This window comes from Pseudophryne corroboree (genome assembly GCF_028390025.1).
Source record: "Pseudophryne corroboree isolate aPseCor3 chromosome 3 unlocalized genomic scaffold, aPseCor3.hap2 SUPER_3_unloc_15, whole genome shotgun sequence".
Taxonomy (NCBI): domain Eukaryota; kingdom Metazoa; phylum Chordata; class Amphibia; order Anura; family Myobatrachidae; genus Pseudophryne; species Pseudophryne corroboree.
In genome coordinates this window covers 1219345-1245983 of record NW_026967503.1, presented here as the reverse complement: position 1 = coordinate 1245983, position 26639 = coordinate 1219345, and the positions used below count along the sequence as shown (strand labels likewise).

Genomic DNA, 26639 nt, shown 5'->3' with positions numbered 1-26639 from the left:
CAGAACCGCCTGCCCAAACTGGGTATTCTCTTTGGTCAGTGTATCAAATCTGTAGAACTTCACAAAGGTGTTAGTCCCCGACCAGGTAGCAGCTCAGCATAGTTGTAGGGCCGAGACTCCACGGGCAGCCGCCCGGGAAGAACCCACTGATCTAGTAGAGTGGGCCTTCAGAGACTGTGGAACCGGTAAGTCTGCCGATACATAAGCCTGTTGGATAGTAATCTTAATCCAATGAGCAATGGACTGCTTTGAAGCAGGGCAACCCTATTTACGTGTATCATACAGCACGAACAAGGAATCCGTCTTCCTGATGTGAGCCGTCCTTTTGACATAGACCTGTAAGGCTCATAAAGCATCCAATGCTTCCGGAAAAGAAGCAGTGCCAGAACCTGACAGAATCACAATAGGTTGATTCAAGTGAAATGCGGAAACCACCTTCAGCAGGAACTGCTGTCGAGTCCTGAGCTCCGCTCTGTTCTCGTAAAAGACCAAGTATGGACTTTTCCACGACAAGGCCCCCAATTCTGAGACATGCCTAGCAGAAGCCAGGGTCAGTAACATCACTGTCTTCCACATGAGGTACTTGTCTTCTACCATCATCAGAGGTTCAAACCAGGAGGACTGTAGAAAACGTAACATAACATCTAGATCCCAAGGTGCCATAGGGGGCACAAAGGAAGGTTGTATATGAAGCACCCCTTGCAAGAAGGTCTGAATTTCCGGCAAGAGAGCCAACTTCTTCTGGAAGAAGATGGAAAGAACTGAAATCTGGACCTTAATGGATCCCAGACATAAGCCCTTATCCACTCCAGCCTGCAGGAAATGCAGGAACCTTCCTCAGTGGAATTGCGCAGAGGGATATGTGCATATTTCACACCAAGAGACATATCTCCGCCAAATATAATGATAGTGTTTTGACATCACAGGTTTTCTGGCTTGTACCATAGTGGCAATTACTTTTTGCAAAGCCCTTTGTGAGCTAGGATGTTCCCCTCAACTTCCATGCCATCAAACTAAGCCGCCGTAAGTCCGGGTAGACAAACGGTCCTTGTTGAAGAAGATCCCTTCTTAGTGGTAGAGGCCAAGGGTCCTCAGTGGCAAACGCAGGATTTAGCGAGGGGGTTTCCGTGGGTGGGTGTGTATGTATATGTGCAGGTATGTGTAATAAAATAAGAATTTACTTACCGATAATTCTATTTCTCGTAGTCCGTAGTGGATGCTGGGAACTCCGTAAGGACCACGGGGAATAGCGGCTCCGCAGGAGACTGGGCACAAAAGTAAAAGCTTTAGGACTACCTGGTGTGCACTGGCTCCTCCCCCTATGACCCTCCTCCAAGCCTCAGTTAGATTTTTGTGCCCGAACGAGAAGGGTGCATACTAGGTAGCTCTCCTGAGCTGCTTAGAGTAAAAGTTTAAATTAGGTTTTTTATTTTCAGTTAGTCCTGCTGGCAACAGGCTCACTGCATCGAGGGACTAAGGGGAGAAGAAGCGAACTCACCTGCCTGCAGAGTGGATTGGGCTTCCTGGCTACTGAACATTAGCTCCAGAGGGACGATCACAGGCCCAGCCTGGATGGGTCCCAGAGCCGCGCCGCTGGCCCCCTTACAGAGCCAGAAGACTGAAGAGGTCCGGGAAATCGGCGGCAGAAGACGTCCTGTCTTCAATAAGGTAGCGTACAGCACCGCAGCTGTGCGCCATTGCTCTCAGCACACTTCACACTCCGGTCACTAAGGGTGCAGGGCGTTGGGGGGGGTGCCCTGAGACGCAATAAAAACACCTTAGATGGCAAAAAAATACATCACATATAGCTCCTGGGCTATATGGATGCATTTAACCCCTGCCAGAATACACAGAAAAACGGGAGATAAGGCCGCCGAGAAGGGGGCGGAGCCTATCTCCTCAGCACACTGGCGCCATTTTCCCTCACAGCTCCGTTGGAGGGAAGCTCCCTGGCTCTCCCCTGCAGTCACTACACTACAGAAAGGGTTAAAAAAAGAGAGGGGGGCACTAATTTGGCGCAGTATTAAACATACAGCAGCTATAAGGGGAAAAACACTTATATAAGGTTATCCCTATATATATATAGCGCTCTGGTGTGTGCTGGCATACTCTCCCTCTGTCTCCCCAAAGGGCTAGTGGGGTCCTGTCCTCTATCAGAGCATTCCCTGTGTGTGTGCTGTGTGTCGGTACGTTTGTGTCGACATGTATGAGGAGAAAAATGATGTGGAGACGGAGCAGATTGTCGGTAATAGTGATGTCACCCCCTAGGGGGTCGACACCTGAGTGGATGAACTGTTGGAAGGAATTACGTGACAGTGTCAGCTCTGTATAAAGACAGTGGTTGACATGGGACAGCCGGCTACTCAGCTTGTGCCTGTCCAGATGTCTCATAGGCCGTCAGGGGCTCTAAAACGCCCGTTACCTCAGATGGCAGATACAGACGCCGACACGGATACTGACTCCTGTGTCGACGGTGAAGAGACAAACGTGATTTCCAGTAGGGCCACACGTTACATGATTGAGGCAATGAAAAATGTTTTACACATTTCTGATAATACGAGTACCACCAAAAAGGGGTATTATTATACCTGTCGATGATCAGTTGGAACACCTGAGGGTATAGTCCCCATCCCCCGGGTGGAGGTTGTAGCGGCTTAGGAAGTCCACCTCTCAGTTGTCCACTCCCGGAATGAAGATTGTGGACAACGCTCTTGCATGTTTTTCTGCCCAGAGGAGTATTCTTGACACTTCCCGCATGCAGGCCCTGCTTTTTGTCCCTCCTTGTCGATTGATGTACGCCACCGCCGTGGCATTGTCCGACTGCACCTGGATCGCCTGATCCCTTAGTAGAGAAGACGCCTGAAGCAGAGCATTGTGGATAGCTCGAAGTTCCAGAATGTTGATTGGAAGCAGGGCCTCCTGGGCAGACCACCTGCCCTGGAACTGCGCCCCTTGGGTGACAGCTCCCCATCCTCGTAGACTCGCTTCTGTCGTAAGGAGGATCCAGTCCTGAATCCCGAAGTTCCGGAATTCCAAGAGGTTGAAAAACTGTATCCACCAAAGGAGTGAAATCCTGGCCCGGGGTGATGGCCGAATCATCCGGTGCATCTGAAGATGGGAACCGGACCATTTGTTCCGGATGACCAATTGGAAGGGTCTGGCATGGAACCTTCCGTACTGTATCGCCTCGTAGGAGGCCATCATCTTTCCCAACAATTTATGCAAAGATGGACAGAGACTCGAGCAGGTCTGAGGACCATGCGTACCATTTCTTGGCGTGTTCTCGCCTTGTCCTCTGGGAGGAATACTTTCTGTGCTACAGTATCCAGTAGCATGCCCAGAAACAGGAGCCGCGGAGACGGTTCAAGGTGGGACTTCTGTAGATTTAGTGTCCACCCGTGATGAGACAGGAGTTGGATAGTGTGATCTATGTGGAGCAATAGAAGCTCCAATGATCTTGCTTTTATCAGGAGATCGTCCAGGTATGGGATCACATTGACCCCCTGGACCCTGAGTTGAAACATCCTTTCCACCATCACTTTCGTGAACACCCTTGGAGCTGTAGAAAGGCCAAAGGGTAACACCTGAAATTGGTAAGGATCGTTCAGCAGGGCAAACCTCAGAAAGGCCCGATGTGGTGGCCAAACTGGTATATATAGATAAGCATCCTTGATATCCAGGGATACTAGGAACTCCTGTGGTTCCAGGCCTGCGATCACTGCCCTCAGAGATTCCATCTTGAATTTGAAAACCTTCAGGTAAGGATTCAAGGACTTCAGATTCAGAATGGATCTCACAGACCCGTCTGGTTTCGGTACTACAAACAGACTGGAGTAGTAATCCTGTCCTTGTTGCAACAGTGGTACTGGGACAATGACCTGGGACTGAACCAACTTCTCTATGGCCAGTAGTAGAGTACCACACATACTTTCCAAAACTGGTAAGCCTGTTTTGAAAAATCGTTGGGGAGAAGAACTGTCAAACTCCAGCATGTAGCCCTGAGAAATAAGGTCCCTTACCCAAGCATCTTGGCAAGAACCGTCCCAGATGTGGCTGAAGTGACGTAACTGAGCTCCCACCACAAGATCCCCCCGGGGCGGGTATGCACCGTCATGCTGAAGTGTTTGCGGGAGCAGAACTGGTGTTCTGGTTCTGAGATCCAGCAACTGCTGGTTTTAAAGGTTTTCCCCTGGAGCCTCCAGCTGCGTTGGAGGCTCCTTTGGCTGTGGATCGAAATCTGGAGGACCGAGAGGACTGAGTAGATGGTCCCAGATAGGAACGTCTAGGAGGAGGAGCCCCCAAAGGGAGAAACGTGGAATTTCCAGGCCGTAGCCTTCGAAATCTAGGTCACCTCCAAAGAGCCACTCACATGTGAAGGGAAGAGATTCCACATTACGTTTTGAGTCAGCATCAGCGATCCACTGACGTACCGATATGGCTCTGCGCGCAGACACAGCCATAGCCGTAGTTCTAGCACTAACAGTGCCAATCTCTTTTAAGGTGTCGCAGAGGACTCTTGCCGTCTCCTGAATGTGAGTCAGTAAGGCAACAGTGTCGACTAAGGTCATATTACCCGAGAGACCTTCATTTGACTAGTCCAGGAATGGATTGCATGTGTCATCCAGCAACCTGCAATGACCGGCCTTTGTGCTACGCCTGCAGCAACGTAAATAGATTTTAGAGTGGTCTCTATTTTCCTATCTGCGGGGTCCTTCCCCGTAAGGGAGCCCGGAGTAGGAAGCACTGCCTTTTTAGAAAGGCGAGAGGCTGATACCCCTTTTCCACTAGCGTAGCACGGGTCGCAGCCGTGTCGACTGACACGGCTGCGACCCCTTGCTACAGCCCCCTGCAGACAGCGCTCACCAACCCGGCAATTGCGCGCGCTAGTGTCATGGCAGGGGCGGCGCAGGGAGATCACATGATCTCCCAGCGCCGCGATCCCTATGCACTGTGAACGGGAGCCGTGTCACCTCGACACGGCTCCTGTTCACAGTAGACAGCTAGCCGGGTTGAACACATCACTTGATCTGGGAATTTGCCGGGGAACCCGTTTCCACTAGGGAAAAACATGGGTAAATGCGCGCCCCCGCGTATTTACCCGTGTTTAAAAAACCTAGTGGAAAAATAAGAATTTACTTACCGATAATTCTATTTCTCGTAGTCCGTAGTGGATGCTGGGGACTCCGTCAGGACCATGGGGAATAGCGGGCTCCGCAGGAGACAGGGCACATCTAAAAAAGCTTTTAGGTCACATGGTGCGTACTGGCTCCTCCCCCTATGACCCTCCTCCAAGCCTCAGTTAGGTACTGTGCCCGGACGAGCGTACACAATAAGGAAGGATCTTGAATCCCGGGTAAGACTCATACCAGCCACACCAATCACACCATACAACTTGTGATCTAAACCCAGTTAACAGTATGATAACAAAACGAAGTAGCCTCTGAAAAGATGGCTCACAACAATAGTAATAACCCGATTTTTGTAACAATAACTATGTACAAGCATTGCAGACAATCCGCACTTGGGATGGGCGCCCAGCATCCACTACGGACTACGAGAAATAGAATTATCGGTAAGTAAATTCTTATTTTCTCTAACGTCCTAGTGGATGCTGGGGACTCCGTCAGGACCATGGGGATTATACCAAAGCTCCCAAACGGGCGGGAGAGTGCGGATGACTCTGCAGCACCAAATGAGAGAACTCCAGGTCCTCCTTAGCCAGAGTATCAAATTTGTAAAATTTTACAAACGTGTTCTCCCCTGACCACGTAGCTGCTCGGCAAAGTTGTAATGCCGAGACCCCTCGGGCAGCCGCCCAAGATGCGCCCACTTTCCTAGTGGAGTGGGCCTTTACAGATTTAGGCTGTGGCACGCCTGCCACAGAATGTGCAAGTTGGATTGTGCTACAAATCCAACGTGCAATCGTCTGTTTAGACGCAGGAGCACCCATCTTGTTGGGTGCATACAAAATAAACAACGAGTCAGATTTTCTGACTCCAGCTGTCCTTGAAATATATATTTTCAATGCTCTGACAACGTCCAGTAACTTGGAGTCCTCCAAGTCGCTAGTAGCCGCAGGCACCACAATAGGCTGGTTCAAGTGAAAAGCCGAAACCACCTTAGGGAGAAATTGAGGACATGTCCGCAATTCTGCCCTGTCCGAATGGAAAATCAGATATGGGCTTTTGTACGATAAAGCCGCCAACTCTGAAACTCTCCTGGCTGAAGCCAGGGCCAATAGCATGGTTACCTTCCATGTAAGGTATTTTAAATCTACCGATTTTAAAGGCTCAAACCAATGAGATTTGAGAAAATTTAGAACCACATTCAAATCCCACGGTGCCACTGGAGGCACTATTGGGGGTTGTATATGTAGTACACCTTTTACAAAAGTTTGTACTTCAGGCACTGACGCCAATTCTTTCTGGAAGAAAATTGATAAGGCCGAAATTTGAACTTTAATGGACCCCAATTTTAGGCCCATAGACAATCCTGCTTGCAGGAAATGTAAGAATCGACCCAATTGAAATTCTTCCGTTGGAGCCTTCTTGGCCTCACACCACGCAACATATTTTCTCCAAATGCGGTGATAATGTTGTGCGGTCACATCTTTCCTGGCTTTAATTAAAGTAGGAATAACCTCCTCAGGAATGCCCTTCTCTTTTAGAATCCGGCGTTCAACCGCCATGCCGTCAAACGCAGTCGCGGTAAGTCTTGGAACATACAAGGTCCCTGCTGAAGCAGATCCCTTCTTAGAGGTAGAGGCCACGGATCCTCCGTGAGCATCTCTTGAAGTTCCGGATACCAAGTTCTTCTTGGCCAGTCCGGAGCTACCAGTATTGTTCTTACTCCTCTTTTCCGTATAATTCTCAGTACCTTTGGTATGAGAGGCAGAGGAGGGAACACATACACTGACTGGTACACCCACGGTGTTACCAGAGCGTCCACAGCTATTGCCTGGGGGTCTCTTGACCTGGCGCAATACCTGTCCAATTTTTTGTTGAGGCGAGACGCCATCATGTCCACCTTTGGTTTTTCCCAACGGTTCACAATCATGTGGAAAACTTCTGGATGAAGTCCCCACTCTCCCGGGTGAAGGTCGTGTCTGCTGAGGAAATCTGCTTCCCAGTTGTCCACTCCCGGGATGAACACTGCTGACAGTGCTAAGACATGATTCTCCGCCCAGCGCAGAATCCTTGCAGCTTCTGCCATTGCACTCCTGCTTCTCGTGCCGCCTTGTCGGTTTACGTGGGCGACTGCCGTGATGTTGTCGGACTGGATCAACACCGGCTGACCCTGAAGCAGAGGTCTTGCTTGGCTTAGGGCATTGTATATCGCTCTTAGCTCCAGTATATTTATGTGAAGAGACTTCTCCAGGTTTGACCACACGCCCTGGAAGTTTCTTGCCTTTGTGACTGCTCCCCAACCTCGTAGGCTGGCATCCGTAGTCACCAGGACCCAGTCCTGTATGCCGAATCTGCGGCCCACTAACAGATGGGCAGTCTGCAACCACCACAGGAGAGACAACCTTGTTCTCGGTGACAGTGTTATCCGCTGATGCATGTGCAGATGCGATCCGGACCATTTGTCCAGCAGATCCCATTGAAATGTCCTTGCATGGAATCTGCCGAATGGAATCGCTTCGTACGAAGCCACCATCTTTCCCAGGACTCTTGTGCATTGATGTACTGACACAGTTCCTTGGTTTAGGAGGTTCCTGACAAGTTCGGATAACTCCATTGCTTTCTCTTCCGGGAGAAATACCTTCTTCTGAACCGTGTCCAGAATCATGCCCAGGAACAGCATATGTGTTGTCGGGGTCAATTGAGATTTTGGAAGATTTAGAATCCACCCGTGTTGCTGAAGCACTACTTGTGTTAGTGCTACACCGACTTCCAGCTGTTCCTTGGACTTTGCCCTTATCAGGAGATCGTCCAAGTACGGGATAATTAATACGCCTTTTCTTCGTAGAAGAACCATCATTTCGGTCATTACCTTGGTAAAGACCCGAGGAGCCGTGGACAAACCAAACGGCAGCGTTTGAAACTGATAATGACAGTCTTGTATCACGAACCTGAGATACCCTTGGTGTGAGGGGTAAATCGGGACATGTAGATAAGCATCTTTTATGTCTAAGGACACCATGAAGTCTCCTTCTTCCAGATTCGCTATCACTGCTCTGAGTGACTCCATCTTGAACTTGAATTTCTGTATGTACAGGTTCAAGGATTTCAGATTTAGAATAGGCCTTACCGAACCGTCCGGTTTCGGTACCACAAATAGTGTGGAATAATACCCCTTTCCCTGTTGTAGGAGGGGTACCTTGACTATCACCTGCTGAGAATACAGCTTGTGAATGGCTTCCAGAACCAACGTCCTTTCTGAGGGAGACGTTGGTAAAGCAGACTTTAGGAACCGGCGAGGGGGCGACCTTTCGAACTCCAGCATGTAACCCTGAGATATTATCTGCAGGACCCACGGGTCCACTTGTGAGTGAGCCCCTTGATTGCTGAAAATCTTGAGCCGACCCCCCACCGTTCCTAAGTCCGCTTGTAAAGCCCCAGCGTCATGCTGATGGCTTTGTAGAAGCCGGGGCGGGCTTCTATTCCTGGGCAGGGGCTGCTTGCTGCCCTTTCTTACCCTTTCCTCTGCCTCGCGGCAGATAAGACTGTCCTTTTGGTCGCTTTTTATAGGAGCGAAAATAAGAATTTACTTACCGATAATTCTATTTCTCGGAGTCCGTAGTGGATGCTGGGGTTCCTGAAAGGACCATGGGGAATAGCGGCTCCGCAGGAGACAGGGCACAAAAGTAAAGCTTTTACAGGTCAGGTGGTGTGTACTGGCTCCTCCCCCCATGACCCTCCTCCAGACTCCAGTTAGGTACTGTGCCCGGACGAGCGTACACAATAAGGGAGGATTTTGAATCCCGGGTAAGACTCATACCAGCCACACCAATCACACCGTACAACTTGTGATCTAAACCCAGTTAACAGTATGATAACAGAGGAGCCTCTGAAAGATGGCTTCCTAAACAATAACCCGAATTAGTTAACAATAACTATGTACAAGTATTGCAGATAATCCGCACTTGGGATGGGCGCCCAGCATCCACTACGGACTCCGAGAAATAGAATTATCGGTAAGTAAATTCTTATTTTCTCTATCGTCCTAAGTGGATGCTGGGGTTCCTGAAAGGACCATGGGGATTATACCAAAGCTCCCAAACGGGCGGGAGAGTGCGGATGACTCTGCAGCACCGAATGAGAGAACTCCAGGTCCTCCTTTGCCAGGGTATCAAATTTGTAAAAATTTACAAACGTGTTCTCCCCTGACCACGTAGCTGCTCGGCAGAGTAGTAATGCCGAGACCCCTCGGGCAGCCGCCCAAGATGAGCCCACCTTCCTTGCGGAATGGGCCTTAACAGATTTAGGCTGTGGCAGGCCTGCCACAGAATGTACAAGTTGAATTTTGTTACAAATCCAACGAGCAATCGACTGCTTAGAAGCAGGTGCACCCAACTTGTTGGGTGCATACAGTATAAACAGCGAGTCAGATTTTCTGACTCCAGCCGTCCTTTAAATGTATATTTTTAAGGCTCTGACAACGTCCAACAACTTGGAGTCCTTCAAGTCGTCTGTAGCCGCAGGCACTACAATAGGCTGGTTCAGGTGAAACGCTGATACCACCTTAGGGAGAAAATGCGGACGCGTCCGCAGCTCTGCCCTATGTCGAATGGAAAATTAAATAAGGGCTTTTATAAAACAAAGCCGCCAGTTCAGATACTCTCCCGGCCGAAGCCAGGGCCAGTAACATAGTCACTTTCCATGTGAGATATTTCAAATCCACCTTCTTTAGTGGTTCAAACCAATTTGATTTGAGGAAATCTAAAACTACATTTAGATCCCACGGTGCCACCTTAGGCACCACAGGAGGCTGTATATGCAGTACTCCTTTGATAAAAACTGGACCTCAGGGACTGAGGCCAATTCTTTTTGGAAGAATATTGATAGGGCCGAAATTTGAACCTTAATAGATCCCAATTTGAGACCCATAGACAATCCTGATTGCAGGAAATGTAGGAAAACGACCCAGTTGAAATTCCTCCATCGGAGCACTCCGCTGCTCGCACCACGCAACCTTTTCGCCAAATACGGCGATAATGCTTCGCGGTGACTTCCTTCCTTGCCTTTATCAAGGTAGGAATGACTTCTTCTGGAATGCCTTTTCCTTTTAGGATCTGGCATTCAAACGCCATGCCGTCAAACGCAGCCGCGGTAAGTCTTGAAAAAGACAAGTACCCTGCTGAAGCAGGTCCCTTCTCAGAAGTAGAGGCCACGGATCGTCCGTGACCATCTCTTGAAGTTCCGGGTACCAAGTCCTACTTGGCCAATCCGGAGCCACTAGTCTTACTCCACTTTGCCGTATAATCCTCAATACCTTTGGTATGAGAGGCAGAGGAGGAAACACATATACCGACTGGTACACCCAAGGTGTTACCAGCGCGTCCACAGCTATTGCCTGCGGATCTCTTGACCTGGCGCAATACCTGTCCAGTGTTTTGTTGAGGCGAGACGCCATCATGTCCACCATTGGTTTTACCCAACGGTTTAATAGCATGTGGAAAACTTCTGGATGAAGTCTCCACTCTCCCGGGTGAAGGTCGTGTCTGCTGAGGAAGTCTGCTTCCCAGTTGTCCACGCCCGGGATGAATACTGCTGACAGTGCTATCACGTGATTCTCCGCCCAGCGAAGGATCCTGGCAGCTTCTGCCATTGCCCTCCTGCTTCTTGTGCCGCCCTGTCTGTTTACATGGGCGACTGCCGTGATGTTGTCCGACTGGATCAACACCGGTCTTCCTTGAAGCAGAGGTTCCGCCTGGCTTAGAGCATTGTAGATTGCTCTTAGTTCCAGAATGCTTATGTGAAGAGACTTTTTCAGGCTCGACCACACTCCCTGGAAATTTCTTCCCTGTGTGACTGCTCCCCAGCCTCTCTGGCTGGCACCCGTGGTCACCAGGATCCAATCCTGCATGCCGAATCTGCGGCCCTCCAATAGATGAGCCTCCTGCAACCACCACAGAAGGGATACCCTTGTCCTCGGCGACAGGGTTATCCGCAGGTGCATCTGAAGATGCGACCCTGACCATTTGTCCAACAGATCCCTTTGCATGGAATCTGCCGAAAGGGATTGCTTCGTAAGAAGCTACCATTTTTTCCCAGGACTCTTGTGCATTGATGTACAGACACCTTTCCTGGTTTTAGGAGGTTCCTGACCAGGTCAGATAACTCCTTGGCTTTTTCTTCGGGAAGAAAAACCTTTTCTGAACTGTGTCCAGAATCATCCCCAGGAACAGCAGACGAGTTGTCGGCATTAATTGGGATTTTGGAATATTCAGAATCCATCCGTGCTGCTTTAGCACCTCTCGAGATAGTGCTAAACCCATCTCTAGCTGTTCTCTGGACCTTGCCCTTATTAGGAGATCGTCCAAGTATGGGATAATTAATACGCCTTTTCTTCGAAGAAGAAATATTATCTCGGCCATTACCTTTGTAAAGATCCGAGGTGCCGTGGACAAACCAAACGGCAGCGTCTGAAACTGATAGTGACAGTTTTGTACAACGAACCTGAGGTACCCCTGGTGTGAGGGGTAATTGGAACGTGGAGATACGCATCCTTGATGTCCAAGGATACCATAAAGTCCCCTTCTTCCAGGTTCGCTATCACTGCTCTGAGTGACTCCATCTTGAACTTGAACTTCTTTATGTACAGGTTCAAGGACTTCAGATTTAGAATAGGCCTTACCGAGCCATCCGGCTTCGGTACCACAAAAAGAGTGGAATAATACCCCTTCCCTTGTTGTAGAAGAGGTACCTTGACTATCACCTGCTGAGAATACAGCTTGTGAATGGCTTCCAAAACCGTCTCCCTTTCTGAGGGGGACGTTGGTAAAGCAGACTTCAGGAAACGGCGAGGTGGCTCTGTCTCTAATTTCAACCTGTACCCCTGAGATATTATCTGCAGGATCCAGGGATTTACCTGCGAGTGAGCCCACTGCGCGCTGTAATTCTTGAGACGACCGCCTACCGCCCCCGAGTCCGCTTGCGAAGCCCCAGCGTCATGCTGAGGCTTTTGTAGAAGCCGGGGAGGGCTTCTGTTCCTGGGAAGGAGCTGCCTGTTGCTGTCTCTTCCCTCGTCCTCTGCCTCGTGGCAGATATGAATAGCCCTTTGCTCTCTTATTTTTAAAGGAACGAAAAGGCTGCGGTTGAAAGGTCGGTGCCTTTTTCTGTTGGGGAGTGACTTGAGGTAGAAAGGTGGATTTCCCGGCCGTAGCCGTGGCCACCAAATCCGATAGACCGACCCCAAATAACTCCTCTACGCATCGCCTGTCCACTGTCGTGTCCATAAAGCTCTTCTGGCCGAAATGGACATAGCACTTACCCGTGATGCCAGTGTGCAGATATCTCTCTGTGCATCACGCATATAAAGAAATGCATCCTTTATTTGTTCTAACGACAGTAAAATATTGTCCCTGTCCAGGGTATCAATATTTTCGATCAGGGACTCTGACCAAACTACCCCAGCACTGCACATCCAGGCAGTCGCAATAGCTGGTCGTAGTATAACACCTGCATGTGTGTATATACCTTTTTGGATATTTTCCATCCTCCTATCTGATGGATCTTTAAGTGCGGCCGTCTCAGGAGAGGGTAACGCCACTTGTTTTGATAAGCGTGTTAGCGCTTTGTCCACCCTAGGAGGTGTTTCCCAGCGCTCCCTAACCTCTGGCGGGAAAAGGTATAAAGCCAATAACTTCTTTGAAATTAGCAGTTTTTTATCGGGGCACCCCACGCTTCATCACACACGTCATTTAATTCTTCTGATTCGGTAAAAACTACTGGTAGTTTTTTTTCACACCCCACATAATACCCTGTTTAGTGGTACCTGTAGTATCAGCTAAATGTAACATCTCCTTTATTGCCAAAATCATATAACGTGTGGCCCTTTTGGAAAATACGGTTGATTCGTCACCTTCACTACCGGAATCAGTGCCTGTGTCTGGGTCTGTGTCGACCGACTGAGGCAAGGGGCGTTTTACAGCCCCTGACGGTGTTTGAGGCGCCTGGACAGGCACTAAGTGAGTGTCCGGCCGCCTCATGTCGGCAAACGACTGCTTAAGCGAGTTGACGCTATCCCGTAATTCCACAAATAAAGGCATCCATTCTGGTGTCGACCCCCTAGAAGGTGACATCCTCATATTTGGCAATTGCTCCGCCTCCACACCAATAACGTCCTCATACATGTCGACACACACGTACCGACACACAGCAGACACACAGGGAATGCTCTATACGAAGACAGGACCCACTAGCCCTTTGGGGAGACAGAGGGAGAGTCTGCCAGCACACACCAAAAAGCGCTATATATGACAGGGATAGCCTTATGATTAAGTGCTCCCTTATAGCTGCTTTTATATTAATATATTGCCATTTATTTTGCCCCCCCTCTCTGTTATACCCTGTTTCTGTAGTGCAGTGCAGGGGAGAGACCTGGGAGCCTTCCTGACCAGCGGAGCTGTGACAGAAAATGGCGCCGTGTGCTGAGGAGATAGGCCCCGCCCCTTTTCCGGCGGGCTCGTCTCCCGCTATTTAGTACATTTAGGCAGGGGTAAATATCTCCATATAGCCTCTGGGGCTATATGTGAGGTATTTTTAGCCTTTTTAAAGGTTTACATTTGCCTCCCAGGGCGCCCCCCCCCAGCGCCCTGCACCCTCAGTGACTGCCGTGTGAAGTGTGCTGAGAGGAAAATGGCGCACAGCTGCAGTGCTGTGCGCTACCTTAAGAAGACTGCAGGAGTCTTCAGCCGCCGATTCTGGACCTCTTCTTGCTTCAGCATCTGTGAGGGGGCCGGCGGCGTGGCTCCGGTGACCATCCAGGCTGTACCTGTGATCGTCCCTCTGGAGCTTCATGTCCAGTAGCCAAGAAGCCAATCCATCCTGCACGCAGGTGAGTTCACTTCTTCTCCCCTCTGTCCCTCGTTGCAGTGATCCTGTTGCCAGCAGGAATCACTGTAAAATAAAAAACCTAAGCTAAACTCTCTAAGCAGCTCTTTATGAGAGCCACCTAGAATTGCACCCTTCTCGGCCGGGCACAAAAATCTAACTGGAGTCTGGAGGAGGGTCATGGGGGGAGGAGCCAGTACACACCACCTGACCTGTAAAAGCTTTACTTTTGTGCCCTGTCTCCTGCGGAGCCGCTATTCCCCATGGTCCTTTCAGGAACCCCAGCATCCACTTAGGACGATAGAGAAAGGACTGCGGCTGAAAAGACGGTGTCTTTTTCTGTTTGGAAGGAGTCTGAGGTAAAAAGGTGGATTTGCCGGCAGTTGCCGTGGCCACCAAGTCCGAAAGACCGACCCCAAACAATTCCTCTCCTTTGTATGGCAATACGTCCATATGCCTCTTGGAATCCGCATCACCTGACCACTGTCGCGTCCATAAACTTCTTCTGGCAGATATGGACATCGCGCTTACTCTTGATGCTAGAGTACAGACATCCCTCTGAGCATCTTGCATATAAAGAAAAGCATCCTTTAATTGCTCTAGAGTCAATAAAATACTGTCCCTATCCAGGGTATCAATATTTTCAGTCAGCGAATCCAACCACACTACCCCAGCACTGCACATCCAGGCTGAGGCTATTGCCGGTCGCAGTATAACACCAGTATGTGTGTATATACTTTTCAGTGTAGTTTCCAGCCTCCTATCTGCTGGATCCTTGAGGGCGGCCGTATCAGGAGACGGCAACGCCACTTGCTTTGATAAACGTGTGAGCGCCTTATCCACCCTAGGGGGTGTTTCCCAGCGCGCCCTAACCTCTGGTGGGAAAGGGTATAATGCCAATAACTTCTTTGAAATTATCAATTTTCTATCGGGTGTAACCCACGCTTCATCACACACGTCATTCAATTCCTCTGATTCTGGGAAAAATACAGGTAGTTTTTTCACCCCCCACATAATACCCCTTTTTGAGGTACTAGCAGCATCAGAGATCTGCAAAGCCTCCTTCATTGCCGTGATCATATAACGTGTGGCCCTATTGGAAAATACGTTTGTTTCTTCACCGTCGACACTAGATTCATCTGTGTCGGTACCCGTGTCGACAGACTGAGGTAAAGGACGTTTTACCGCCCCTGACGGTGTCTGAGACGCCTGAACCGGTACTAACTGGTTTGCCGGGCGTCTTATTTCGTCAACTGACTTTTGTAATGTGCTGACATTATCACGTAATTCCATAACTAAAGCCATCCATTCCGGTGTCGACTCCCTAGGGGGTGACATTACCATCATCGGCAATTGCTCTGCCTCCACACCAACATCGTCCTCATACATGTCGACACACACGTACCGACACACAGCAGCCACACAGGGAATGCTCTAATCGAAGACAGGACCCCCTAGCCCTTTGGGGAGACAGAGGGAGAGTTTGCCAGCACACACCAAAAAGCGCTATAAATGTATATAAACAACCCTAGAAGGTGTTGTTTACTATATATGCGCTCTTAATATATAAATATAGCCAATTTATGCCCCCCTTCTCTTTGTTACCCTGTTTCTGTAGTGCAGTGCAGGGGAGAGTCCTGGGAGCCTTCCTCACCAGCGGAGCTGAGCAGGAAAATGGCGCTGAGTGCTGAGGAGAATAAGCTCCGCCCCCTTTTCGGCGGGCTTTTCCTCACGGTTTTTAAGAACTGGCCTGGGTTAAAATACATACATATAGCCTTAATGGCTATATGTGATGTATTTATTTTGCCAATAAGGTACTTATATTGCTGCCCAGGGCGCCCCCAGCAGCGCCCTGCACCCTCCGTGACCAAGTCAGTGAGCCGTGTGACAACAATGGCGCACAGCTGCAGTGCTGTGCGCTACCTTCATGAAGACTGTGAAGTCTTCTGCCGCCTGTTTCCGGACCTCCGTTCTGCCGTCTTCTTCAGCGTCTGTAAGGGGGATCGGCGGCGCGGCTCCGGGACGAACCCCAGGCTGACCTGTGTTCCGACTCCCTCTGGAGCTAAGTGTCCAGTAGCCTAAGATTCCAATCCATCCTGCACGCAGGTGAGTTGGAAATCTCTCCCCTAAGTCCCTCGATGCAGTGATCCTGTTGCCAGCAGGAATCACTGAAATGAAACCTAAAAAAAAACTTTTCTAAACAGCTCTTTAGGAGAGCCACCTAGATTGCACCCTCTCGGACGGGCACAAAAACCTAACTGAGGCTTGGAGGAGGGTCATAGGGGGAGGAGCCAGTACGCACCATGTGATCCTAAAAGCTTTTTTAGATGTGCCCTGTCTCCTGCGGAGCCCGCTATTCCCCATGGTCCTGACGGAGTCCCTAGCATCCACTAGGACGTTAGAGAAAGGGGTATGAGACATCTACGGCTGGGGATTCTTCCCAGAATTTTCTGCCTTCAGGGGCAAAGGGGAATGTATTAAGAAACATGATATTTTTTTATCTGGATTCTTCCAGGCTAGTTTAAATAAATCATCCAATTCCGTGGAATTGGGAATGTGACTTTTGGTTCCTTTTGAGGGAGTAAAAATGACTGCGGAGTAGTTGCATCCCCCAGAGGGAGCTTTAACACCTCCCTAATAGCCAATATGAGGGGTTCGATACCCTGGATCAGGGTGGGATACCCACTTATGGGGACCACATCATCCCTAGTATAGCATCATCGGTATGCGATAGGAGTGCAGGTAGAGCAGGTTACTGTGAAGCAGGCAGGGAGGGACGCTTAGCAGTCAGGCTAGCCACTGCTTGTTGTAGTTCTTGTGTCTTGTTTGCAGTTGCAGTGAGCTGAGATGACATATCAGACATCATAGTTTTTATAGCCCCCAACCAGGAGGGCTCTGTATTCTCCCCCACATTAGTATCAGCATGAGATGACTGACTACACTGCTCACATGATACTGAGCTGGATGTGCTAGGAGAGAACCTGGCATTACACACACTGCAAGACTTCTGTTTTACCATAGTGTAGTAGAAAACAGTACAATATACACACACAGTACATCCTGATATGATGTATGACAAGCCTGCCCTATTGCATGTGAGAGGAGACAGAGAAGAGAGGACTCCAGCGCACACAATGGTGACCGGCCCCAGTGAGGCTGTCAGTGGTTGTTACATCTGTGTAACCACAGTGACATTCTTTATAAAACCCCACAGGGGATTATTGTGCACAATGATAGCGGCTCTCCCCCCCTATACCCGGTACCAGTGTATACAGGGGCAGTTCTGGAAGAGCTGTGGAGGCTGCTGCAGCTCATGCAGAGGAAGACGCCAATATGCCGCTGAGCCCGCTCTAATGTAGCTCCGCCCCCCGCCATGGCGCCGGAGCTACTGCTGTATATTTATACTGGCCATGTCTCCTTATGTATGTACAGCCTCACATAAATGCTTGGTTCACCTGTGTTTAGCCAGTCTCACGCAGGGGCTATAGCGGGTCCCCCCCAGGAGGTTCAGCCGCACATTTGTCCGGGGGACCCCCCCTAGCGGGTCCCCCCGGTTGGTACTCACCACTGAAGATCACCTTCAGGCAGTGTCAGGGGTGTGCGCAATGCTGCGGCTGCGACAGACAAGGCGCCATGCCCCGCTGAACAAACAGCCCCTCAGGACGGTGGTCATGCAACGGGAAGCGGCTCTCACCTCAGGAGGCCGGTGACCTTCCCCCCCCAAAAAAAAAATCTCCCATAGTGCAGGTATACTGTTGCCCAAACAGCATACCGAAATCATTAAAAGTTAGAAATAAAACTGATGGAAACTCTGGAGCTGCAGAGTGAGCATCCTCTCCTGAGGGCTCTTTATCTAAACTGAGCTGTAGGAGGGGCACAGAGGGGAGGAGCCAGCACACCCAGTGGTAGAATGTTTAAAGTGCACGTGCTCCTTTGGACCCGTCTATACCCCATGGTTCTAATTCTGTCTACAATATCCCTTATGGATGCTAGAGAAAAGTAGTTAAAGAAGAGGGTGGTCCACAGTGTCCAATGCAGCAGAGAGGTGAAGGAGAATAAGCAAAGAGTAGAGACCATTGGATCTGGCAGCATGGAGGTCTTTGCAGACTTTAGCGAGGGCAGTATCAGTGGAGTGGAGAGGACGGAAGCCAGGCTGGAATGGGTCAAGCAGTGAGTGTGAGGAAAGACAGGAGTTAGGAGGAGAGAGATGGTCGGTAGTTGGAGAGAGAGGTTGGTTGGATGAAGGGAGGGGTTTATAAGAATAGGGGAGACAAGAGCATGATGGAAGGCCGAGGGGACAGTGTCTGATGAGAGGGAGAGAATGAGATGGGCAAGATGGGAACAGGCAGAAGAAGAGAGGTAGCGGAGGAGGTGATAGGGTCAAATGGGGAGGTGGAGAGGGTGAGGAACGGCTGAGGGCCATGACTTCCACACTAGATACAAAGAAGAGAGATGTCAGAGTTGGTAGGAGGTAAGGGGAGGGGGGGGTGTCAGGAAATGGAGGAGGGCATTGCTCAGGGTCTGGTGGGATGTGATATCCTGCCATAGGGAGCCAATTTTGCATGGGAAGTAGGTGGCAAAGTCAAGAGCAGAGAGTGAGGGGGCGGGGAGGGGGGGGGGAGACGAGGCGGCGAGGGGGGGGGGGGGGGGGCAGAGGAGCAAGTTGACAGTGGAAAAGGGGTGCCAGGATTTGAGGACTGGGAGGAGATGAGGTTCTTGATGGAAAGTGGACAGTAGGAATGCATGTGGAGTGCCAGGGTTGCGGTGTCGTGACATCAGGTGAGGGGGATAGAAGGGGACAGGCAGGGGAGGGGGATATGGGAGGCAGGTAGGTGGCAACTGGGAAGGGACAGGAGACACGAAGGGGCAACCCTATTCACCCCCTATGTGTGTATACGCCCCCCTGTATGTATAGCACCCCCTATGTGTGTATTCCGCCCCCCCATGTGAGTATACCACCCCCTATGTGTGTATAGCGCCGCCTATGTGTGTATACCGCCCCCTATGTGTGTACAGCACCCCCTATGTGTGTATAGCGCCCATGTGTGTATACCGCCCCCTATGTGTGTATACCGCCCCCTATGTGTGTATACCGCCCCCTATGTGTGTATACCGCCCCCTATGTGTGTATACCGCCCCCTATGTGTGTATAGCGCCCCCCCGTATGTATAGAACCCCCTATGTGTGTATACCGCCCCCCCATGTGTGTATACCACCCCCTATGTGTGTATAGCGCCGCCTATGTGTGTATACCGCCCCCTATGTGTGTACAGCACCCCCTATGTGTGTATAGCGCCCCCTATGTGTGTATAGTGCCCCCTATGTGTGTATAGCGCCCCCTATGTGTGTATAGCGCCCCCCTGTATGTATAACACCCCCTATGTGTGTATACCGTCCCCCATGTGTGTATACCACCCCCCTATGTGTGTATAGCGCCGCCTATGTGTGTATACCGCCCCCTATGTGTGTACAGCACCCCCTATGTGTGTACAGCGCCCCCTATGTGTGTATAGCGCCACCTATGTGTGTATAGCGCCCCCTATGTGTGTATACTGCCCCCTATGTGTGTATACCACCCCCCTATGTGTGTATAGCGCCGCCTATGTGTGTATAGCGCCGCCTATGTGTGTATACCGCCCCCTATGTGTGTATACCGCCCCCTATGTGTGTATAGCGCCCCCCATGTGTGTATACCGCCCCCCATGTGTGTATACCGCCCCCCCCATGTGTGTATACCGCCCCCCCATGTGTGTATAGCGCCCCCTATGTGTGTATGGTGCCCCTATGTGTGTGTAGCGCCCCCTATGTGTGTATACCGCTCCCCATGTGTGTACAGCACCCCCCATGTGTGTATAGCACCCCCTATGTGTGTATACCGCCCTTGTGTGAACAGCACCCCCTATGTGTGTATAGTGCCCCTATGTGTGTATAGCGCCCCCTATGTGTGTATACCGCCCCCCATGTGTGTATACCGCCCCCCATGTGTGTATACCGCCCCCCATGTGTGTATACCGCCCCCCATGTGTGTATACCGCCCCCCATGTGTGTATACCGCCCCCCATGTGTGTATAGCGCCCCCCATGTGTGTATAGCGCCCCCCATGTGTGTATAGCGCCCCCCATGTGTGTATAGCGCCCCCCATGTGTGTATAGCGCCCCCCATGTGTGTATAGCGCCCCCTATGTGTGTATAGCGCCCCCTATGTGCGTATAGCGCCCCCTATGTGCATATAGCGCCCCCCTATGTGTGTATAGCGCCCCCCTATGTGTGTATAGCGCCCCCCTATGCGTGTATAGTGCCCCTATGTGTGTATAGCGCCCCCTATGTGTGTATAGCGCCCCCTATGTGTGTATACCGCCCCCCCATGTGTGTATACCGCCCCCCCATGAGTGTATACCGGCCCCCCATGTGTGTATAGCGCCACCTATGTGTGTATAGCGCCCCCTATGTGTGTACAGCACCCCCCATGTGTGTATAGCGCCCCCTATGTGTGTATACCGCCCTTGTGTGAACAGCACCCCCTATGTGTGTATAGTGCCCCTATGTGTGTGTACCGCCCCCCATGTGTATATAGCGCCCCCCATGTGTGTATAGCGCCCCCCATGTGTGTATAGCGCCCCCCATGTGTGTATAGCGCCCATGTGTGTATAGCGCCCCCCATGTGTGCATAGCGCCCCCCATGTGTGTATAGCGCCCCCCATGTGTGTATAGTGCCCCTATGTGTGTATACCGCCCCCCATGTGTGTATAGCGATCCCTATGTGTGTATACCGTCCCCTATGTGTGTATAGCGCCCCTTATGTGTGTATAGCGCCCCCTATGTGTGTATACCGCCCCCTATGTGTGTATACCGCCCCCTATGTGTGTATACCGCCCCTATGTGTGTACAGCACCCCCTATGTGTGTATAGTGCCCCTATGTGTGTATACCGCCCCCCATGTGTGTATAGCGCCCCCCATGTGTGAATAGCGCCCCCCATGTGTGTATAGCGCCCCCCATGTGTGTATAGCGCCCCCCATGTGTGTATAGTGCCCCTATGTGTGTATACCGCCCCCCATGTGTGTATAGCGATCCCTATGTGTGTATACCGTCCCCTATGTGTGTATAGCGCCCCTTATGTGTGTATAGCGCCCCCTATGTGTGTATACCGCCCCCTATGTGTGTATAGCGCCCCCTATGTGTGTATACCTCCCCTATGTGTGTACAGCACCCCCTATGTGTGTATAGTGCCCCTATGTGTGTATACCGCCCCCCATGTGTGTATAGCGCCCCCTATGTGTATATAGCGACCCCCTATGTGTGTATACCGTCCCCTATGTGTGTATAGTGTCCCCTGTGTGTATAGTGTCCCCTGTGTGTATAGTGCCCCCTATGTGTATATAGCGCCCCCTATGTGTGTATAGTGCCCCTATGTGTGTATAGCGCCCCCTATGTGTGTATACCGCCCCCCATGTGTGTATACCGCCCCCCATGTGTGTATAGCGCCCCCCATGTGTGTATAGCGCTCCCTATGTGTGTATACCATCCCCTATGTGTGTATAGCACCCCCTATGTATATATAGCGCCCCCTATGTGTGTATAGCGCCCCCTATGTGTGTATAGCGCCCCCTATGTGTGTATAGCGCCCCCTATGTCTGTATACCGCCCCTATGTGTGTACAGCACCCCCTATGTGTGTATAGTGCCCCTATGTGTGTATACCACCCCCTATGTGTGTATACCGTCCCCTATGTGTGTATAGTGCCCCCTATGTGTATATAGCGCCCCCCTATGTGTATATAGCGCCCCCCTATGTGTATATAGCGCCCCCCATGTGTGTATACCGCCCCCCATGTGTGTATACCGCCCCCCTTGTGTGTATACCGCCCCCCTGTGTGTATAGCGCCCCCTATGTGTGTATAGCGCTCCCTATGTGAGTATAGCGCTCCCTATGTGAGTATAGTGCCCCCTATGTGTATATACCGCTCCCTATGTGTGTATAGCGTCCCCTATGTGTGTATACCGCCCCCCTATGTGTGTATAGCACCCCCTATGAGTGTATACCGCCCCCCCTATGAGTGTATACCGCCCCCCTATGTGTGTATACCGCCCCCCATGTGTGTATAGTGCCCCTATGTGTGTATACCGCCCCCCATGTGTGTATAGCGCTCCCTATGTGTGTATACCGCCCCCCATGTGTGTATAGCGCCCCACATGTGTGTATAGTGCCCCTATGTGTGTATACCGCCCCCCTATGTGTGTATAGCACCCCCTATGAGTGTATACCGCCCCCCTATGTGTGTACAGCACCCCCTATGTGTGTATAGCGCCCCCTATGTGTGTATAGCGCCCCCTATGTGTGTATAGCGCCCCCTATGTGTGTATACCGCCCCCTATGTGTGTATACCGCCCCCTATGTGTGTATAGCGCCCCCTATGTGTGTATACCGCCCCCCTATGTGTGTATACCGCCCCCCATGTGTGTATACCGCCCCCCCATGTGTGTATACCGCCCCCCCATGTGTGTATAGCGCCCCCTATGTGTGTATGGTGCCCCTATGTGTGTATAGCGCCCCCTATGTATGTATACCGCCCCCCATGTGTGTACAGCACCCCCCATGTGTGTATAGCGCCCCCTATGTGTGTATACCGCCCATGTGTGAACAGCACCCCCTATGTGTGTATAGTGCCCCTATGTGTGTATAGCGCCCCCTATGTGTGTATACCGCCCCCCATGTGTGTATACCGCCCCCCATGTGTGTATACCGCCCCCCATGTGTGTATAGCGCCCCCCATGTGTGTATAGCGCCCCCCATGAGTGTATAGCGCCCCCCATGAGTGTATAGCGCCCCCCATGAGTGTATAGCGCCCCCCATGTGTGTATAGCGCCCCCATGTGTGTATGGCGCCCCCCATGTGTGTATAGCGCCCCCCATGTGTGTATAGCGCCCCCCATTTGTGTATAGTGCCCCTATGTGTGTATACCGCCCCCCATGTGTGTATAGCGCTCCCTATGTGTGTATAGCGCTCCCTATGTGAGTATAGCGCTCCCTATGTGAGTATAGTGCCCCCTATGTGTATATACCGCTCCCTATGTGTGTATAGCGTCCCCTATGTGTGTATACCGCCCCCCTATGTGTGTATAGCACCCCCTATGAGTGTATACCGCCCCCCCTATGAGTGTATACCGCCCCCCTATGTGTGTATACCGCCCCCCATGTGTGTATAGTGCCCCTATGTGTGTATACCGCCCCCCATGTGTGTATAGCGCTCCCTATGTGTGTATACCGCCCCCCATGTGTGTATAGCGCCCCACATGTGTGTACAGTGCCCCTATGTGTGTATACCGCCCCCCTATGTGTGTATAGCACCCCCTATGAGTGTATACCGCCCCCCTATGTGTGTACAGCACCCCCTATGTGTGTATAGCGCCCCCTATGTGTGTATACCGCCCCCTATGTGTGTATACCGCCCCCTATGTGTGTATAGCGCCCCCTATGTGTGTATACCGCCCACCTATGTGTGTATACCGCCCCCCCATGTGTGTATACCGCCCCCCCCATGTGTGTATACCGCCCCCCCATGTGTGTATAGCGCCCCCCCATGTGTGTATAGCGCCCCCTATGTGTGTATGGCGCCCCCTATGTATGTATACCGCCCCCCATGTGTGTACAGCACCCCCCATGTGTGTATAGCGCCCCCTATGTGTGTATACCGCCCTTGTGTGAACAGCACCCCCTATGTGTGTATAGTGCCCCTATGTGTGTATAGCGCCCCCTATGTGTGTATACCGCCCCCCATGTGTGTATACCGCCCCCCATGTGTATACCGCCCCCCATGTGTGTATACCGCCCCCCATGTGTGTATACCGCCCCCCATGTGTGTATAGCGCCCCCCATGTGTGTATAGCGCCCCCCATGAGTGTATAGCGCCCCCCATGTGTGTATAGCGCCCCCATGTGTGTATGGCGCCCCCCATGTGTGTATAGCGCCCCCCATGTGTGTATAGCGCCCCCCATTTGTATATAGTGCCCCTATGTGTGTATACCGCACCCCATGTGTGTATAGCGCTCCCTATGTGTGTATACCGTCCCCTATGTGTGTATAGCACCCCTTATGTGTATATAGCGCCCCCCTATGTGTGTACAGCGCCCCTTATGTGTGTATAGCACCCCCTATGTGTGTACACCGCCCCCTATGTGTGTATAGCGCCCCCTATGTGTGTATACCGCCCCTATGTGTGTACAGCACCCCCTATGTGTGTATAGTGCCCCTATGTGTGTATACCGCCCCCCATGTGTGTATAGCGCCCCCTATGTGTATATAGCGACACCCTATGTGTGTATACCGTCCCCTATGTGTGTATAGTGCCCCCTATGTGTATATAGCGCCCCCTATGTGTATATAGCGCCCCCTATGTGTGTATAGTGCCCCTATGTGTGTATAGCGCCCCCTATGTGTGTATACCGCCCCCATGTGTGTATACCGCCCCCCATGTGTGTATAGCACCCCCTATGTGTGTATACCGCCCCCCATGTGTGTATAGCGCTCCCTATGTGTGTATAGCATCCCCTATGTGTGTATAGCACCCCCTATGTATATATAGCGCCCCCTATGTGTGTATAGCGCCCCCTATGTCTGTATGCCGCCCCCTATGTGTATATAGCGACCCCCTATGTGTGTATACCGTCCCCTATGTGTGTATAGTGCCCCCTATGTGTATATAGCGCCCCCCTATGTGTATATAGCGCCCCTTACGTGTATAGCGCCCCCTACGTGTGTATACCGCCCCCCATGTGTGTATAGCGCCCCCCATGTGTGTATACCGCCCCCTGTGTGTGTATACCGCCCCCTGTGTGTATAGCGCCCCCTATGTGTGTATAGCGCTCCCAATGTGAGTATAGCGCTCCCTATGTGAGTATAGTGCCCCCTATGTGTATATAGCGCCCCCTATGTGTATATAGCGCCCCCTATGTGTATATAGCGCCCCCCTGTGTGTATAGCACCCCCCATGTGTGTATACCGCCCCCCATGTGTGTATACCGCCCCCCTGTGTGTATAGTGCCCCCTATGTGTGTATACCGCCCCCCTATGTGTGTATAGCACCCCATATGAGTGTATAGCGCCCCCCATGTGTATAGCACCCCCCATGTGTGTATAGCGCCCCCTATGTGTGTATAGCACCCCCTATGTGTGTATGTGTGTATAGCACCCCCTATGAGTGTATAGCGCCCCCCATGTGTGTATAGCACCCCCTATGTGTGTATAGCACCCCCTATGTGTGTATAGCACCCCCTATGAGTGTATAGCGCCCCCCTATGTGTGTATAGCACCCCCTATGAGTGTATAGCACCCCCCATGTGTGTATAGCGCCCCCTATGTGTGTATAGCACCCCCTATGTGTGTATGTGTGTATAGCACCCCCTATGAGTGTATAGCGCCCCCCTATGTGTGTATAGCACCCCCTATGAGTGTATAGCGCCCCCCCATGTGTATAGCACCCCCCATGTGTGTATAGCGCCCCCTATGTGTGTATAGCGCTCCCTATGTGTGTATACCGCCCCCTATGTGTGTATGTGTGTATAGCACCCCCTATGTGTGTATACCGCCCCCTATGTGTTTGTACCGCCCCCTATGTGTAACACCCTGTATGAGCAGTGACATCAGTGTGAGCAGCGCTGTGTGTGTGTGTGACACGGGTAATATACTCTCCATGCACCACACACTGCAGCACATACACCCTGCCCGGCAGGAGAGGGGGCTGCGGCCATTACCTGGAAGAGACCGGGGGCGGAGCTCTGTGTACAGGAAGGGAAGGGGCACTGTTTCCGGGTCACCGTATAGAGCATGGGATCAACCACCAGCCCCGCCCACTGTCTCATAGGCTGTAGCGACCCGTCACTCAGCCAGCCCCGCCCCTGTCTCTAGCTATTGGTCGCAGGGGTCCAGTCACTCAGTAACCTTTCTCCCGCCCATTGCTCGCAGCCCCGCCCCCTCTCCCTCCTACACATGTCACGATGAGTGACGGGACAGTCCGACCAATGGCGAGTAGAGTGGGCGGGGCTGTATGATGGACTCCTTGGTGTATGAAATAAGGAGTGGGCGGGGCTAGAAGATGAGTGACGGGATACTACGGCCTATGAGCGGGAGAGCTGCTGGTTGCTTAGTGACTGCGGCTGTGCCTACCCATAATCCCATGCGCTCCCCTCCAGTATATACAGGTCAGTAGCATAGTTTTTCCCCCAAGTTGCTGTATTTATATTTATATATATCTATCTATATCTATATTTACATTTATATTATTTTTCTTTGGTGGTTGCTTGTTTTTGGGCTTTTTTAATATTTTTTATTTTTTTAATGTTATTACTGGCACCGCCCATCAGACACGGGTGAGAAGCTGCGGATGAATAGAATAATTGGGGTGTTACATTGTGTCGCTGTGACGTGACAGTGAGATGATGATAGTGATGGAGCGCTGTTCTGCAGGGTGAGGAGATTATTCAGACTTTGTCGCAGATTTTACTATTTTACCAAAATGTGCGAGCACCAGAATGGCACGCAGGGGGCCGCCCAGAACCCCGCCATGCCATCGCAATTCACATAGTGACTGACCCCGGCCTATACATAAGCTTTGTCCTGCCCCCGCGTGTGTATATAACTGTGTCC

General features: G+C 51.3%; 1 protein-coding gene across 1 annotated transcript in view; it reads right to left on the bottom strand.

Moving 5' to 3' along the window:
- The window catches only part of LOC134983428 (paternally-expressed gene 3 protein-like), a 239981-nt gene extending 214124 nt beyond the window's left edge, over positions 1 to 25857 (bottom strand). Inside the window, exon 1 of the mRNA XM_063949109.1 lies at positions 25748 to 25857. The gene's annotated coding sequence lies outside the window, so the exon portion shown is untranslated. The remainder of the gene's footprint in view (positions 1 to 25747) is intronic.
- Positions 25858 to 26639: the final 782 nt, after the last annotated feature.